Source organism: Suncus etruscus, chromosome 15, assembly GCF_024139225.1.
Source record: "Suncus etruscus isolate mSunEtr1 chromosome 15, mSunEtr1.pri.cur, whole genome shotgun sequence".
NCBI lineage: Eukaryota > Metazoa > Chordata > Mammalia > Eulipotyphla > Soricidae > Suncus > Suncus etruscus.
Genome location: NC_064862.1, coordinates 4,789,804 through 4,807,349, shown reverse-complemented (window position 1 = coordinate 4,807,349; position 17,546 = coordinate 4,789,804). Strand labels below are relative to the sequence as shown.

At 38.2% G+C, this 17,546-nt stretch overlaps 1 protein-coding gene and 1 non-coding gene across 2 annotated transcripts in view; both read left to right on the top strand.

The window, feature by feature from the left end:
- MAP3K5 (mitogen-activated protein kinase kinase kinase 5) overlaps positions 1–17,546 on the top strand; it is a 233,126-nt gene that overhangs the window by 37,130 nt on the left and 178,450 nt on the right. The gene's annotated exons all lie outside the window — the stretch shown is intronic.
- On the top strand, positions 2,415–2,521 carry LOC126031589 (U6 spliceosomal RNA). Its single transcript, XR_007503422.1, has one exon. It is a non-coding gene; the product is annotated as a U6 spliceosomal RNA (small nuclear RNA).

The following is a 17,546-nucleotide window of genomic DNA, read 5'->3' as shown; positions in this document are numbered from 1 at the left end:
GAATATGGGAGGCATTACTTTCCCCAATTTTAAACTGTATTACAAAGCAATAGTTAGCAAAAGAGCATGACATTGGAATATAGATAGACATTCAGATCAGTGGAATAGGCTTGAGTACTCAGAGAATGCCCCCCCCCCCCCCGACATACAATTATCTAATTTTTGATAAAGGAGCAAGAAATCCTAAATGGAGCAGGGAAAGAAAGCCTCTTCAACAAGGGGTGTTAGCACAGCTGGTTAAACACTTGCAAAAAAGGCTAACTCAGACCCCCCTGCTAACACCATAGGAAGGTAAAATGCAAATGCATTTAAGACCTTGCTATCAGACCTGAAACCATAAGGTATATAGAACAACACATAGGCAAAACACTCAATGAGATTGGTACTAAAAGCATCTTTAAGGAGGAAACTGCACTCTTCCAACAGTGGAAGCAGAGATAAACAGATGGGAATATATTAAGCTCAGAAGCTTCTGCTCTTTAAAGGAAATAGTGCCCAGGATACATGAGCCACCTACTGAGTGGGAGAAACTATTCACCCAATACCCATCAGATAAGGAGCCAACATCCAAAGTATACAAGGCACTGATGGAACTTTACAAGAAAAAAAAATACCTCTAGCCCCATCAAAAAATGGGGAGTAGAAATGAACACTTTTATGAAGAAGAAATACTAATGGCCAACAGGCACATAAAAACATGTTCCACATCACTAATCATCAGGGAGATGCAAATCAAAACAACTATGAGGTGCCATCTCATGTCATAGAGATTGGCGCACATCACAAAGAATGAGAACAAGCAGTGTTGGCGGGGATGTGGAGAGAAAGGCACTCTTAATCACTGCTGGTGGGAATGCCGTCTAGTTCAACCTTTATGGAAAGAGATATGTAGATTCCTCCAAAACCTGGGAATTGAGTTCCCAGTTGATCCAGCTATACCACTCCTAGGGATGTATCCTAGAAACACAAAAATACAATAGAAAAATCCCTTCCTCACACTTGGCAAATTTCCTGCTGTTTATGAATTAGAGCAAAGTAATGCTGCTATTCTGGAAGGACTAAGCAGCAAAGATGGAAGAAAATAGGGAAAGAATGAAATGAATTCACTGGGTTTAGAAGTCATGAGAAAGTTTGGCTTAACAAGGATTTTTTAAGAGATAATTGGGTTTTTGTTTTAATTATTCTGACAAGCCAAGTTGAAAATGATTAAATTGTGGGGGCCTGAGCAATAGCACAACAGTAATGCCTTAACTGGTAGTACTTACTGGCAGTAATGCCAGTAACTTTCTTAATTGAATCACCAGGCATTGCAAAGTTACAAAGTTATTCCTTGAATGGGTTTTAAACATATGTGTTCCAGAACCAATGCCTTTACCAGTGTTCACTTCTCTCCATCACTATTCCCAGTTACCTTCATGCCACCTCCTTTTTTTTTCCCTCCCTGCCCATTCTAACCATATTGTCATGGAGCCAAGAATGTGCTCAGGGCAAGATCTTCAGGAGTACTGAGCTGAGGCTTCTGGGGAAGAGAGAACTGAGTGATTTCAGACAACTCTTCAAACATTCAGTTTTTTGTTGTTACTTCTGAAAAAAAAAAGGAAAATATTCTATTATAAAAATATTATCTTAGATTTTCCAATTTATTTTATTTTCCTCTTAAACAGTGGTAATATATAGGTTTTTCCTCTTTCTTGGATATTAGAACCTCTATCATTTTTATCTATGTGGATGTGTCACAGCTTTCTACTGAACAGCACTTCCAGCTTTATATCTAGTATTCCTTACCTTTTTTTTAAATTCAGATACTTTATTTTAAAATATACAAAGAAGAGGGAAAACTTAGGAAATCACCCCAATTATGGAAGGCTTTCCTAAAGCAGTATTTCCTATGTACAATATTTTTTCATTGATGGTCAGCACTCTCGTGGCCATTTGGGGATGGGGTGGGGAGGAATCTAGGTCTAAGTCAGGTCTAAGACCTGTGTTCAGGTCTTACTGCTGGCTCTTTATTCAGGAACCAATGGTGTGTGGAGTCCAACAAGCATCAGCTGGTTGCAGGGCAAGCACTTATCTCTGGTCCTGCTGATTATTTAATTCTAGATGGTTGAGTCGATTTATTTAGGGAATAATCTACAGGGATTCATAGATTTCTAAATTGTAATTACTGTTGTATTATAGCTCATTATCATATCTGCCCTCAATTTTCCCACAAACCTACACATTTTGTATTTTGTTTTGCCTAGTCAAAACTTTATATGTTGCCTTTGATTCTCTTATGTCTATTTTTCAAAGGGTAGATTAGGCACACCCTATTGCATTTAATGTTAAGCAATAAACCTAACTGGCTGTAAACCTAGCTGGCTTTCTTTTGCATGAAAGATATTTTTAATGAGTATGTCAAGAATTTAGACACTGTGCACACTTTGGCAGCACATATACTAAAATTGGAACAATACAGAGAAGATTAGCATGGCCCCTGCACAAGGATGACATGCAAATTTGTGAAGTGTTCCATTTTTTAAACACCAAATCCAAAACCAATGACAACAGAATTGATACCCAATCTACAACAAGCTAGACACAGAAGGAACCACTTATACTGGCAGCCCGGGGGGCAAAGGAGAGGGATATGGGATACATGCTGGGAACAGGGTTAAAGGGAGGATAACATTGGTGGTGGGAATGCCCCTGATTCAATGTCAGTATGTACCTAAAATATTACTGTGAAAGATTTGTAATCTACTTTGGTCAAAATAAAAATTATTAAAAAAATAATTTAGACACTAATTTGTTTTAAGTGTCTGATGATCTTCCAAAATCAGTCCAGAACTTATTTCTCTTGAGCAATCATTATTACCACCTCCCTCTTTCAAATGCCCTCATCTCACAACCTGACTAGTAGTAGCTTCTCACTTTGTTTCTCTGTGCTCTAACCTAGTCCACATCAAGACTAAGAACCACATAGCAGCAAGACAATTCTCTAGACTTAAACCCCATTAGTGAATTCCCAGAATCAGTCTGTATTTTAGCCAGAAGAAACTTTTTAGGATTAGACTGATCTTTAGCCTATTTAAAGTAATCTATGTAGAAAAAGGGAAAGTGGCACTTATTCAACCAATTTAAAGTAATCTTTATAACTAGGATATGTAACAGATGGAAAAATTCAAATTAACTTGCTCAAAAAATAGAAATATTTAATAACTGCCAAGTAGATGCCAGCTGTTGTCCTGTCAGCGTTCTGAGCAGGAACACTTGGATTTCATACAAACACTCCTTACTCTGGTCTTCATTATAAGCATCCTTTATTCCCAACAGTATGCAAATGGATATTTTTTTCTACAGTGTGCAAAAGCAAGTCAAAGTGCTGAAATGTGTGCTTTATCATTAAGGCTGTTGTATGCTTGATGGTTGAGTCAGCTTCCCTTTGGTGGTTTCCAGCTTCATTGAAAATTAGGTTCTCAGGTCTTCTGGAAACATAACGAAAGACTCTATCCTAGGCTTCATCCTAGGATCAGTTATGAAAATCAAGACCACCAACTACAGAAGACTGATTAAAACAACAGTGATGGAACAGAACTTCTAGAACCGTAAAGAAAGACTTCATCATAGGCTCCATTCTTTGACCTGTGCAAATACCAAGATCTCTAGATACAGAGGCCTGATCTCATCATTCATGATGGAGCAGAAGTTTCCCATACACCACAAAAGAACCTAGGGGAGAGTAAATGAACATGTATGGAGTCTGTAGTTATATCCATGACAGTATACTTCAAGGGTGGAGAAATCCTTTATCTCTTAGGCCAAGGGAATTTTCTTTCTAATTTTCCCAATATTTACTTGTGCCTATTCAAAAATAAATAAAAGAAGCAGCACAAAATAATTTTTTGGTTTTGTTATTGTTGTTGTTGTTTTCATTTTTTGTGCTTAATTTTGTTTTTATTTCAGGATCATGGTATTGTGTGGTGGTTATCTTTATTGCTGTAGTGCTTTTTGGATTTTTGTTTGATTTTTCTTTTTGTATTGTTGTTGTGTTTTTCTCCCTGTTTCTCTTTCTTCTCTCAAATTGATATTTATAGCCTCTAGAAGGACTCACCCATTTTTTGCTTGTTTGATTTTTACCCCATTTTATTTTTTTCTTTTCTTCAAACAGAACCACATAACTTTTTTTTTTTTTTTTTTTTTTTTAATTTTTTTTTTATTTAAACACCTTGATTACATACATGATTGTGTTTGGGTTTCAGTCATAAAAGGAACACCACCCATCACCAGTGCAACATTCCCATCACCCAAGTCCCAAATCACCCTCCTCCCCACCCAACCCCCGCCTGTACCCTAAACAGGCTCTACATTTCCCTCATACATTCTCAATATTAGGACAGTTCAAAATGTAGTTATTTCTCTAACTAAACTCATCACTCTTTGTGGTGAGCTTCCTGAGGTGAGCTGGAACTTCCAGCTCTTTTCTCTTTTGAGAACCACATAACTTGAACCATCTTGTTCCACCTCTCAAACTGAGGGGGAAATAATGGAGGGTTCCAAGACCAAAAATTGTATGATCACTGAGTAGTAATAAAAATGATCGGACTTAAACACCGAATCCAAAGCCAACAACAACAGAATTGATACCCAACCTACAACAAGTTAGACACAGAGGGGACCACTTATACTAGCAGCCTGGGGGGGGGGGGTAAAGGAGGATACGGGATGCATGCTGGGAACGAGGGTGGAGGGAGGACAACTTTGGTGGTGGGAATTTCCCTGAGTCAATATCAATATGTACCTAAAATATTACTATGAAAGATATGTAATCCACTTTGGTCAAAATAAAAATAATTATTATTATATTAAAAAAAGAAAGAATATTAGGTTCTCCTGTTTTCAGATCCAGTTGTCTACCTCACATTCCAGGTCATTGAAGCCAATTCAGATATATGGAGTGAGTTCTCAGGCTCAGAGTTTGACAAAGCTCTCATTGGTATCTCTACTAATTAGTCATGTTTCTTTATACCTTTCCACATTCCCTATATTAGATTTATACTTACTACAGTATACCTTTTTACATGTAATTATTTGATCATTCTCCCACTAGCTTGTAAGTTTTCTAAGAATATAATTTATTTGACTATAGGTTTCATGGTATGCCATTGCTGGTGCCATAGTAGATTATACTCCAGTAGTAGAGTTCTATAAGTGCAGGTCTCTGATTACTGCACTTTATTCACTATGTCTTTAATTCTTTCTCTCTTGTGAATTTAATATAGAAATTTGTGGGGGACTATGGATATAACTCAGCAATAGAGCATTTGCAAATGTGAGGCTCTCAGTTTGATCCCGGTATCTCTTACCCCAACATGGCCAAAGAAATAGCTTAATGGATAAAGTGTATGCTTTTCATGAGGGAGGCCCAGGTTCAATTCTTGGCACAGAACAGTCCTGTCCTCAAACATAGGTTGTGGCTTCTGCACCAAGAAACAAACAAAATAAACAAATGAAAAGGATTCAGGATTTTTTTTTTTTTTTGGTTTTTGGGCCACACCCAGTAACGCTCAGGGGTTACTCCTGGCTATGTGCTCAGAAGTTGCTCCTGGCTTGGGGGACCATATGGGACACCGGGGGATCGAACCGCGGTCCGTCCAAGGCTAGCATAGGCAAGGCAGGCACCTTACCTTTAGCGCCACCGCCCGGCCCCAAGGATTCAGGATTTTATAGCTCTTTTATGAAGAAATTAATTGTGGTGCCTTTGAAAAAAATATATTCTGTGTTCTCTGTATATTCTACAGAGAGGAGAGGAATGACTATGGTGTTATTTGTGGATTTAACTGTTGGACAGAATGTTAGCTAGAAGGCTCTTCTGTGATTCACACAGGTAAGACATACATTGTACCATTGAATCATACCCTAAAACAACCACAAGATTATTTTTATCTTCTTTTGCCTAAGTAATGTGAATTCAAATTTGTCCTCTTATCCCTGCTGCTGCTTTTCAAGGGGTTTTTGTTTATCCCCTAAGGGCATAGACTGGCAGACTCAGTGATAAGGTTAGCAATGGAAGAAACTTGAAATAGCAAGAGATTGAAATTTTCCTGGTCCATAGGAATAGTAGAGGAAATAAATAACATGGAAAGACCTCTGATATGTAAGAGTTATACATTTGAACTCCTATCTTATGCAATTCTAAAGCAGAAAAAATGACCCTGAACTTGCTACTATGTGATGAAATAGTGCATGTTTCAAGGTTTTCTTTGAAGGTTTTGCTTCTGCACATCTTTCTTGAGACTTTCACATGGATTAATCATTCTTTGTAATGTGCTCTATGGGGACATTTATGTAGATTTTTTGACCCTTGGATTTCCATAGCTCACAAGTATAAATTGAGTATAATTTCATAGAAGGCCTGGTGCTGATTTCTTTGCCCTCGTCACAGTACATTGAGCATATTAGATAACAAATGCTTGTTAAAAATAAACAGCTGAGAGGAAAAAAAGGAACGTTTCCAGAGTGTTGTGATTACTGGGTTTGTGCAAGGGTAAGAAATTTAAGTATTAAGGACTCAAAGGATCAGAGTACATGTCTTTTATAGGCAAGGTTCTAGCTTAGATCCCTAGCACCATATACGAAACAAACCAAGAAAAAAGAAACATAAAATACAGTATGTGAAGCCAGTGAAGATCCAAGGAATAACGTTAAGTAAAGCACAGGAGGTGACTTTCTGTTATTCCTTCCTACTCTATTGCAGTCTGTGGAGTTTATCATCCTATACTCCCCACTGGAGGTCTAGAAAAAGGGGTCTTCTGTCTTAATCTAGAGTGACCAATATTTTAGATTGGTCATTTTTCCCTCATTTATCCCTCCTCTGATGCTTTATATTTTTTTATAAATAAATTCTTTGATTGAATCACCATGTAGTACATAGTTACAAAATTATTCATGATTGAGTTTCAGTCATACAAGGTACATTCTTTACCAGTGTACATTTCCCGGCACCGATAACCTCAGTCATCCTCCTCATGCCCTCTCTACTGCCTGCCTCTGTGGTTGATATTATTCTTTTCTTTTTCTTTCTTTGATACACCACACTCATTTTTAAAGTAACACTTTCATAATATGTTGAATTATGTGAATGAAAAAACATACCAGCGTTAACTTTCCTAGAAAGTATGCAAAATCCTTAAGACTAGCTGACAAAAAGTGCCTTTCATAATAATCAGTTGAAGTCAGGTTCCTAGCAATCTGACCATTATAAAAAGATTATTTAACAATACATAGTTTTCTTCTACCTGTTGTCCCATCATTCCAGATGAGGCCTGCCTCTGGCTGACATCACTGAAGACTAATCCAGAATCGAGGGCAGATCTCTCCCTTATAGCTAGCTCTCAGCAATCTCCATACCTGGCCTGAAACATATAAAGGGGCCCAAATCACTGCTCCTGAAGCATGCTGTTTTATGCTGATTTATGTGGAAATAAGTAAACAGTATATAGTAACAGGGAGTCCCCATACGATCCAGCTATACCACTCCTAGGGTTATACCCTAGGAACAGAAAAGTACAATACAAACATCCCTTCCTCACACCTATATTCATTGCAGCACTATTTACAATAGCCAGACTCTGGAAACAACCAAGATGCCCTTCAACAGATGAATGGCTAAAGAAACTGGTACATACACACAATGGAATATTATGCAGCCCTCAAGAGAGATGAAGTCATGAAATTTTTCTATACATAGATGTACATGGAACCTTTTATGCTGAATGAAATAAGTCAGAGGAAATAGTCTTACTCATTTACGGGTTTTAAGAAAAATAAAAGACATTTTTGCAATAATTCTCAGAGACAAAAGAGAGGAGGCTAGAAGGTCCAGCTCACAACATGAAGCTCACCACAGAGAGATGAGTGCAGTTAGAGAAATAACTACATTGAGAACTATCATAATAATGTGAATGAATGAGGGAAGTAGAAAGCCTATCTAGAGTACAGGTGGGGTATGGTGGGGAGGAGAAAGACTTGGGACATTGATGATGGGAATGTCGCACTGGTGAAGGGGGGTGTTCTTTACATGACTGAAAGGCAACTACAATCATGTGTGTAATCAGGGTGTTTAAATAAAGATATTAATAAAAATGGAACTATGGGTTGGAACAATATAATTAGCATTCTTTTTTTTTTTTTTTTTGGTTTTTGGGCCACACCCAGTAACGCTCAGGGGTTACTCCTGGCTATGTGCTCAGAAGTTGCTCCTGACTTGGGGGACCATATGGGACACCGGGGGATCGAACCGCGGTCCGTCCAAGGCTAGCGCAGGCAAGGCAGGCACCTTACCTTTAGCGCCACCGCCCGGCCCATAATTAGCATTCTTAAAGAATAGGAAAGCACAAGTGATGTAGAAACAATAAATAAATCATTGATAAGAATTTTTCAGAGGTCTAGCTGTTCCTGTGGAAAATACACTTAACTACAAAACATTGTGCTCAAATATTAAAATCCAAAGATAGATACAAAATACTTAAAGCTGCAAGATCAAAAAGAAACACATATACAAAGGAAATCCCACAAAATGTCAGCAGGTCTATCAAATGAAATTCTTCAAGCTAGTAGAGTATGGAAGGATACAGTACAAAACTCAAAGAAATGCACACCTTAGTGGTTAATGACTGAAAATATACATTTAAGGCTTTAATTTTGTTTTTGTTTTTGGGACACACCCAGTGACGCTCAGGGGTTATTCCTGGCTATGAGCTCAGAAATTGATTCCTGGCTTGGGGACCATATGGGACACTTGGGATCGAAATGTAGTCCATCCTAGGCTAGAGCATGCGAGGCAGACACCTTACCACTCGTGCCACCACTCCGGCCCCATAAGCTTTAATTTTTAATAGCTAATTTTTTTTCTAACTCTACTTAAACACTGTGGTTTACAAAGTTGTTCATAATACAGTTGTTTAGTACATTGAGTGTGTCATGCATTTCATACATTCAGCACCAATCACATGAGTGTGACCTTCTTGCCACTCCTCTCCCCAGTTTCCTATCTTTTCCCTCCAGACCTGCCTTCTTAGCAGGCATAAAATAATTTGTTTTATATTTCTTGTTACAAAAAAATGGAAAATTGAGTTATCAAAAAATAGTTCAATAAGAGAAAATCAGTGGGCTTCTATGCTTTTCTTATGAAATTTGCTGTGCTTCTACTTGACTGTCAGTATTACAGAATTAGGAGGAGCTGTTGAACTGAGGTAATTCCTCAGTTTGATATCTTTTGAGATTAATTTTGAGGCTGTGATGCTGGGCCATTTTTTATGCAAGAGGCTGTGGGTATGCTGATGGGACATCAGTCCATCCCTCTCCTGAGAGAGTACCAGAGTTTCAACTATGTACCTGGGAGTTTCATTGATTTGGTATCTCTCCTGAAATTAATTGTGAATTTTTTGAAGCAGATTGTTATATGCCAGAAGCAATGGGGGGTGTGGATGTGGCTTCTGGGTCTTCCAGAAGTAAGGAGATAGGGATGGGAGGAGGTGGCCTGCCCCATTTTGAGAAGTTTTCAGCCTGAAAAGTAGTGTACCTTGAAGACTTATTTAAAGCTTTTAAAAGAAGGTAACACACTGGAAAAATAATCAGGATCATTTCCTAAATTTGGTATACTATGGAGCCATGATCCCCAAGACCCAAACCAAATAAAATCAAATAACGTAATGACAAACCTTACTAGAGTAACCGTCTTGCCTCTCTGTCTCTCTGTGTATGTGTGTGTTCTCCTTAGTTGTACTCGGGAGTTGGAACCCATTTTTGAGAGCTTCTTTGGAGTTTCTACCAGGGTAGCACAGCTAGTAGTATATCTTTTACCGAAGAACAGTCCTTTTCTGTTTGGGGAAGGCCATCCTTTTTGACCAAGCTTCAAGAGGAACATACATGGAGCAGTGAATGAGTAAGGAGGCATCTGCCTAGATGGCCAAATCAATCAGCCAAATCAATCTAATCAATCAATCAGATGTCACAGTCTGATTACCCTCACATGAAAGATCTGTGCCTTAATCCCTCACTCTAACTTTCTCTCTGGCCTGAAGATACCTTTTTTCTTTTTTGAGGGTATATGGTGAGGTTAAGTCACACCTAGTGGACTTTGCAGTTTCTTCAGAAATTGGGTTTTTGATTTTTTTACTCTCCTTCCTCCTCTTCCTTCTCTGCTGTAGCACTCTGCCTCTTCTGCTTCCTCCTCCTTTTCTCCTTCTTCCTTTTTCTGCTCTTCCTTTGCCTGCTTCTCTCCCTACCAAAGAAAGTAAATTCTGAGTACTACCTGGTAATTCCTTTTTCACTTAAAGGCAGAGAGTTGATCAGATATATTAACTCATTTATGGAAAGTCAAGGGCACAGTTACATAAGTATTGTCTAAGAACTATCTAGCTGTGTAAGCTCTTTTGGTATTTATGTACCCAAGAAGAATGATAACCTACTTAGCAAAGATAATTTCTTCTGGAAAATCATGCCTTTTAAGTAGATACTTTTCATGAGTTCATGCACAGGGATTGCTATATTTATGCACTGAAGCCAGTCAGGCTCTTCAGCACATATGGGAGAAGCTTAAATGACTTGTAAAGATAGTTACTGCTAGTGGGATTTCATTTTAATTGTGGGCAATATTTGATTTAGATGATTGTGGATTGTGGAGGTGCAAATGTAAGTAAGATTTATGTAGGTAATTGTGATAATTGAGTGACTACAATATAATACAGGCAATAGAAAACAAGCTGCTATATACTTTGGTTAATAAAGAAACTTAACTTATTAAGACTTAAGAGGATCAGTTGCAGTTTGTAGTGGAATTGGAGTTGAGAAATTTATCTCAAGGATAAACAGTGTGTCTTAAACATAGAGTTGGATTTTATGATAAATCCAGCAGTAGGGGGTCAGAAGTGTGTTTTGCCTTGCACGAGTAGCCAACCCAGGATGGACAGTGGTTTGATTCCCAGCATCCCATATGGTCCCCCTGAGCCTACCAGGGGCGATTTCTGAAAGCAAAGCTAGGAATAATTCCTGAGCCATCAGTGTATGACACCCTCCCTCCCCCCAAAATCCAGCAATAGAAGGAGGTTAGTCCCTCCTTATAAATAAATGGAAATGCACATGATCTTTCTAGGTCAATGCCAGGTAAAAGAAAGAGGAGATATAATTTCATGTTGAATTAGAATGTGAAGTTGTGAAACAGGATCTTCTACGATGATGCCAATAATCATGACTTCTTTGTCAGTTTTATTTAGAGATATTTAGCATCTCTTCAGCATAATGCTTGATAAGCCTTATTTAAACTATAAGATATGTAATTTTTTAAATAATATTCCCAAATCATAGGGCAGTCTTAAAGGTGTACTGGATATCTATGAATTTTAACAAGTTGGAAGATGGGTTCAAAGGAATAGAGAGCATGCCTTGCATGTATGAGGCCAGATGTTTGACTCCTGAACACTACCAAGTATAACCTCTAGCACCATCAGATCACACGTTACTGCAATTTCAGGCCAAAGCATGGATCATTAGGCCTGCAGTGCCAGACCAAATATCACTTGGAGTAATCCCCACATTCCTGAGATTCATTGATGAGGCTTCTGTAAAAATTATAATGGTGGTGACTTCTGACAACTGGCACACTCTCAGGGCCTGGAGCTCACTCAGGCTGGCTAAATGGGAGATTTCCTCTTTCAAGTGGTAATATTGGGTAATAATAGCACAACCAGCTTAGAAATTTGCTCTTATTTCTAAAGTATGATCCAAAGAAGACTAAATCATTATTAGTTTAGAGGATTAGTCAGATTTCAGAGTCACAAGCTCAAAATCCAAGTCACAAAAAGCAAAATCTTGGTGTCATGTGGTTTACTTTCATCAGGTCAAGTAGCAACTTAGGCAAAATTAAGAGTGTTTTAATGTTGAGGTTCAGTCAAATGTTAAGGTGTAGATTCATTTTTTGGGGGGGCATACCCATTTGACGCTCAGGGGTTACTCCTGGCTATGCGCTCAGAAATTGCCCCTGGCTTGAGGGGACCATATGGGACGCCGGGGGGAGGGGGGTGTCGAACCGTGGTTCATCCTAGGCTAGCGTTTGCAAGGCAGCTGCCTTACCTCTAGCACCACCTCTTCGGCCCCTAAGGTGTAAATTATGAGGTGAAAACAGTGGGCTCTCACAGGAGGTTAGTCTGTTAGAATAGAAATGTTGAGTCAGTTGAAAACTTCAAGGTGTGGAGTGTGTAAATAAACATTATTTCTTTTTTTTTTTTTTTTGGTATTTGGGCCACACCCGTTTGACGCTCAGGGGTTACTCCTGGCTATGTGCTCAGAAATCGCCCCTGGCTTGGGGGGACCATATTGGGACGCCGGGGGATCGAACCCGCGGTCCTTCCTTGGCTAGCGCTTGCAAGGCAGACACCTTACCTCCAGCGCCACCTACCCGGCCCCAATAAACATTATTTCTGGGGCCGGGAAGGTGGCGCTAGAGGTAAGGTGTCTGCCTTACAAGCGCTAGCGTAGGACGGACTGCGGTTCGATCCCCCCGCGTCCCATATGGTCTCCCCAAGCCAGGGGCGATTTCTGAGCTCATAGCCAGGAGTAACCCCTGAGCGTCAAACGGGTGTGGCCCAAAAACCAAAAAAAAAAAAAAAAAAAAAAAATTATTTCTAAGGTTAAATCTGCTAAGGCTTCTACTGACTACGCTGCTGCGCTAGTCTTAAAACAGCTGAAGCTACTGAATCAAGTTGGTTGCTATAATAGGCAATAGGCCTTTGTTTATTACTATGTTCTTTCTTGTGTTAGTATTCCAGGAGTCTGATTATCTCTTTCACGCACAAATACAGTGAAATGTTTGAAATAGGTAGCCTTGAGGCAGGCAGTTCTTTTATAGCCTATTTGGGTCTTGAAAAAATACATCCTAAAATCCTTCTCATATTTATCTTCCCAAGAGATGCCATAGAATAGGGATTCTAACAGGGCAGAAACTGATTGTACTTGATAATAATGTTTGAAGCCTAGAATCTTTTGAAGCTATTGCTTAATTGTGGGTCTGGGAAATTCTTGGAGTCACTTGATTTTTTTATTTGAGATAAAAGGAATTCCTTCATCAATAATAATAGGTAATGGATAGTGAATGGAAATAATTTTGAGGGTTTTTTTTTATTTTTTTGAGACTTTATTTCCCCTTTAAGCTAACTGCTGCAACAAATAATAGGAATTTTTAGTACTCTCTTCAATAACTAAGCAGAACAAGAGATCATATATATATATATATATATATATATATATATTATATATATATATATATATAAAAGGAATAATTTCTCAGGGATTTGTAGGGTACTTCTAAGGCATTACTTCTAGTTCTGTTTTCAAAATCACTCCTTGCAGGCTCGGGATGCCAGGGATTGAACCTGGGTCTGCCGTGTGCAACTCTTTACCTGTTGTGCTATTACTCCAACGCTGGTGCTTCATTCTTGATGGAGCAAGTTCATAAGGGGTCTCACTGGTGTTTAAATATAGCTGTTATAGCTATTGTTGTTGGGGCCAGAGAGATAGCATGGAGGTAAGGCATTTGCCTTGCATACAAAAGGACAGTGGTTCGAATCCCGGCATCCCATATGGTCTCCCAAGCCTGCCAGGAGCGATTTCTGAGCATAGAGCCAGGAGTAATCCCTGGGTGCTGCTGGGTGTGTCCCAACCCTCCTCCCCCAAAAAAAAAGAATAAGGGAAAAAGCCATACAAGTGAACCATTTGGAGGCTGGAAGGGTTTAAAACAAAAGAAGTTTGGGACTGAAACAATGTGATAACCAGGAATAAATTAATCGTGCTATTAGCTTTTAATAGAGATATCTCTGTCCTGCCCATTGGTTTCTGGGCTGGCAGGATTGGCCTGCTGCAGAGCCTCATTATCAGGAACATTCAATCTGTTGTCAACTAATTTTTCTGCTGGTGAGTTGGTGAGGATCCTTAGGCTTTAGTGTATATTTAGGCCATTTGGGAAGAGGTTTAGTCATGCTTATTCAATCTTTTTTGATAGGCTTTGCCATTTTATTCTCCTAATTTTAGTATTAGAAGTAAGCTTATACTTAACTAAGAGGAATTCTTCCTCTACTATATCAATTTTGACCATGAAAGATCAAATTTAGGGTGATTAGGAAGTTCTGTGTAAGGTCTTCATTAGAAGTAAACTGTATTGGCCATTTTATTTTAGAAAGGCATAAAAGCTATGTGACCATGGCTTTATCACATAGCGTGAAAAAAATAAAATTAAAAAGACAACATTTTTCAACCAAAAGTTCCAGTCATTTGAACTGTTTGAGAAGTAATTTGTTTTCTGATCTTTGGTAGATACCCTCATTAAATTTTTCTTTCACCATGAAGAATTTATTATTTTGTGGAAATTAGGTTTAAAGTAAAATTTACATCAACTAAAATTAGGCAAGGTTTCCCATTTATATTTTTCATTTCCCCTTGATTATTTATTGTTATATTTGATGAAAGGTTTCAAAGAAAATTCTTGGAGTCTTTTCCATCTGGGAGAGACCTAATGGTAATATATTAGTAGTTATTAGCATTAGGTATGAGGGCATTCAAGCTGAAGAATTTACATAGGTCTTTGAAGATAATCTTTGCTCCAATATTCTAGTTATCACAATGAGACATTAATTGTTGTACCTATCATTTTGATCTGTGTTTGTACAATAAACACAGATAAATGCCAGGAGGATCTGGCTTTGGAGCTGCAGTATGTTAAAACCAATAGTTCCGTAGATTTTTTTGTTTATGATCTTGATTCAAGGTCTTATAAGATGTTTAACTGTTTAACTATAGCCTTTAATGTTAAAGGAGTTGCATAAATTTTGTGGCTTTGGCTTGCTTTGTGTACTGCTAAGAAATGTTATAATGTACTACAATCTGGAGGCTCAAGAGACAGAGTAAATGTGCATGTATTTTGTTTTATTTTTCTTAAATTTTTTTTTTGGCTGAAAACTCAAAATGAAGGTGTCAGCAAGAGGATGTCTTTGAGAATTCTGTTTATGGGTGATTGCCTTCCCACTGTAACTTCACCTTGTCCTTTCTTTGCATCTTTGTCTTCAATAAAATTAAAAAAAAGAGAGAGAGAAAATGTTTAACTGTAATCACAAGTTTAGTCAGATCAGTGCTACTTCTTTTACTTTCTGGAGAAGCCTTTTTATAAATATTCTCAGGACTCTCTTCATGCATTTACAAATAAGGCAACTCCAGTAGATTGGATGACCTTACTTATTATATGGACTAAGAATGCTATGGAGGACAACTTGGAAGTCTCTGTATAGTAGTCCAGTCAGTGCCAAGAAAACTCTAGGCGTGTCTTGTAAAAAAAAAAATTAAGTGATAGATGTGGACTTTTTCCTTGTGGAGAATCTCAATTATCATTCTTAGAGCTTTGTTATTTTTTTTTTTACCATCCATTTCTGCTTTACTGGTAACTGCCTATGTGTGGTGTGTACAATCTAATAAAGATATAGAATCCTGATATTATTATAGGCACTAATAATGGCTCTAGATTCCTTAATTTCTGAGGAAAAAGAAAACAAAACAAAAGAAAAGGAATGGGGGACTGGTGTGGCTTTTTTTCTTTTTTTGCATAGGCGCAATAAGTATTGGGAAAATTAGAAAGGAAATCTTCTTGGTCTAGGAGATACAGAGTGTCTCCACCCTTCAAGCATACTGTCCCGAGAGCAACTGCAGGCTTTGGACATGTTCATTGTCAAACCTCAAGGTCTTTAATATGGTGCCAGGAAACGTTATGCTCATTTGTGATTGTCAAATTCAGTCTTCTATAATTAGAGATAATGGTTTTTACAGGTCTTAGGGTGAAGACTAGGATAGAGTCTTCGTTTATGGTTCCTGAAGTTCTGCTCAGTCACAGTTGTTGCAGTCAGTCTTCTGTAATTAGTGAAATTGGTTTTTGCACAGGTCAAAGGATGAAGTAAGTGTCTTTGATCCTTAGGTGATGAGGTGGGGCAACCTGCATTTAGATCAAGTTTTGCTGTTTCCTCATCATCAGGATGCTGAATGAACATACCCTGACATAAGTTGGTGATAGAGTTGTTAGGGACTCCCCTGGGGAGGAGTTTGATTCCTGGTACTGTTGCAGGGAACTGTGTCAGTTCTAAGGTTGGGATCCGAGGTTCAGGGTTGCAGGATTGATATCCAATCGTGTGAGGATTTTTGTTTGTTTGTTTGTTTTTTGGTTTTTGGGTTACACCCGCAGCACTCAGGGGTTACTCCTGGCTCTACCCTCAGAAATGGCTCTGGCTTTGGGGACCATATGGGATGCCAGTATTTGAACCACTGTCCTTCTGCATGAAAGACAAATGATTTTATGAAGCCAACATCACTTTGATACCAAAACCAGACAGAGATGCTGCCAAAAAAGAAAATTGCAGATCAATATTCCTGATGAACACAAATGCAAAGATCCTCAACAAAATCCTGGCAAATAGAATCCAATGCCTCATCAAGAAGATCATTCAGCACGATCAAGTAGGTTTCATCCCTGGAATGCAAGGATTGTTTAACATCCATAAATCTATCAACATAATACATAACTTCAACAACAAAAAAATAAAAATCACATGATCATATCAATAGACGCAGAGAAAGCATTTGATAACGTCCAATACCCATTCTTGATCAAAACTCTCAGCAAGATGGGAATGAAAGGAACTTTTCTCAGTCTAGTTAAGGCCATCTACAAGAAGCCAATGGCAAATATCCTCAATGAGGAAAAACTAAAAGCTTTCCCTCCAAATTCTGGTACAAAACAGAACTGTCCTCTCTCACCACTTCTATTCAACACAGTACTGTACTTACTTTCTATAGCGATTAGGTAAGAAAAAGATATCAAGGGAATCCAGATTGGAAAGGAAGAAGTCAAACTCTCACTGTTTGCAGATGACATAATACTTTACTTAGAAAACCCTAAAGACTCTACCAAAAAGCTTCTAGAAGCAATAGCAAATATAGCAAAGTTGCAGACTACAAAATTAAAACACAAAAATCAATGGTCTTTTTATACACTAATATGATAGGGAAGAAATGGACATTAAGAAAACAACCTCATTCACATTAGTTCACACAAATTCAAATATCTCGGAGTCAACTTGACTAAAGATGTGAAGGACTTATACAAAGAAAACTATAAAACACTGCTTCATTAAATAAGAGAGGACACTAGGAAATGGAAACACATACCCTGCTCATGGATTGGCAGGATTAACATAATTAAAATGGCAATATTCCCCAGAACATTGTACAGATTTAATGTAATCCCTCTTATAATACACATGGCATTCTTTAAAGAATTGGATTAAACACTTCTGAAATTCATTCGGAATGAGAAACACCCTCGAATAGGTAAAGCACTCCTTGGGAAAAGAAATATGGGAGGCATTACGGTCCCCAATTTTAAATTGTATTACAAAGCAATAGTTATCAAAACAGCATGGTATTGGAATAAAGAGAGACCCTCAGATCAGTGGTATAGGCTTGTGGACTCAGAG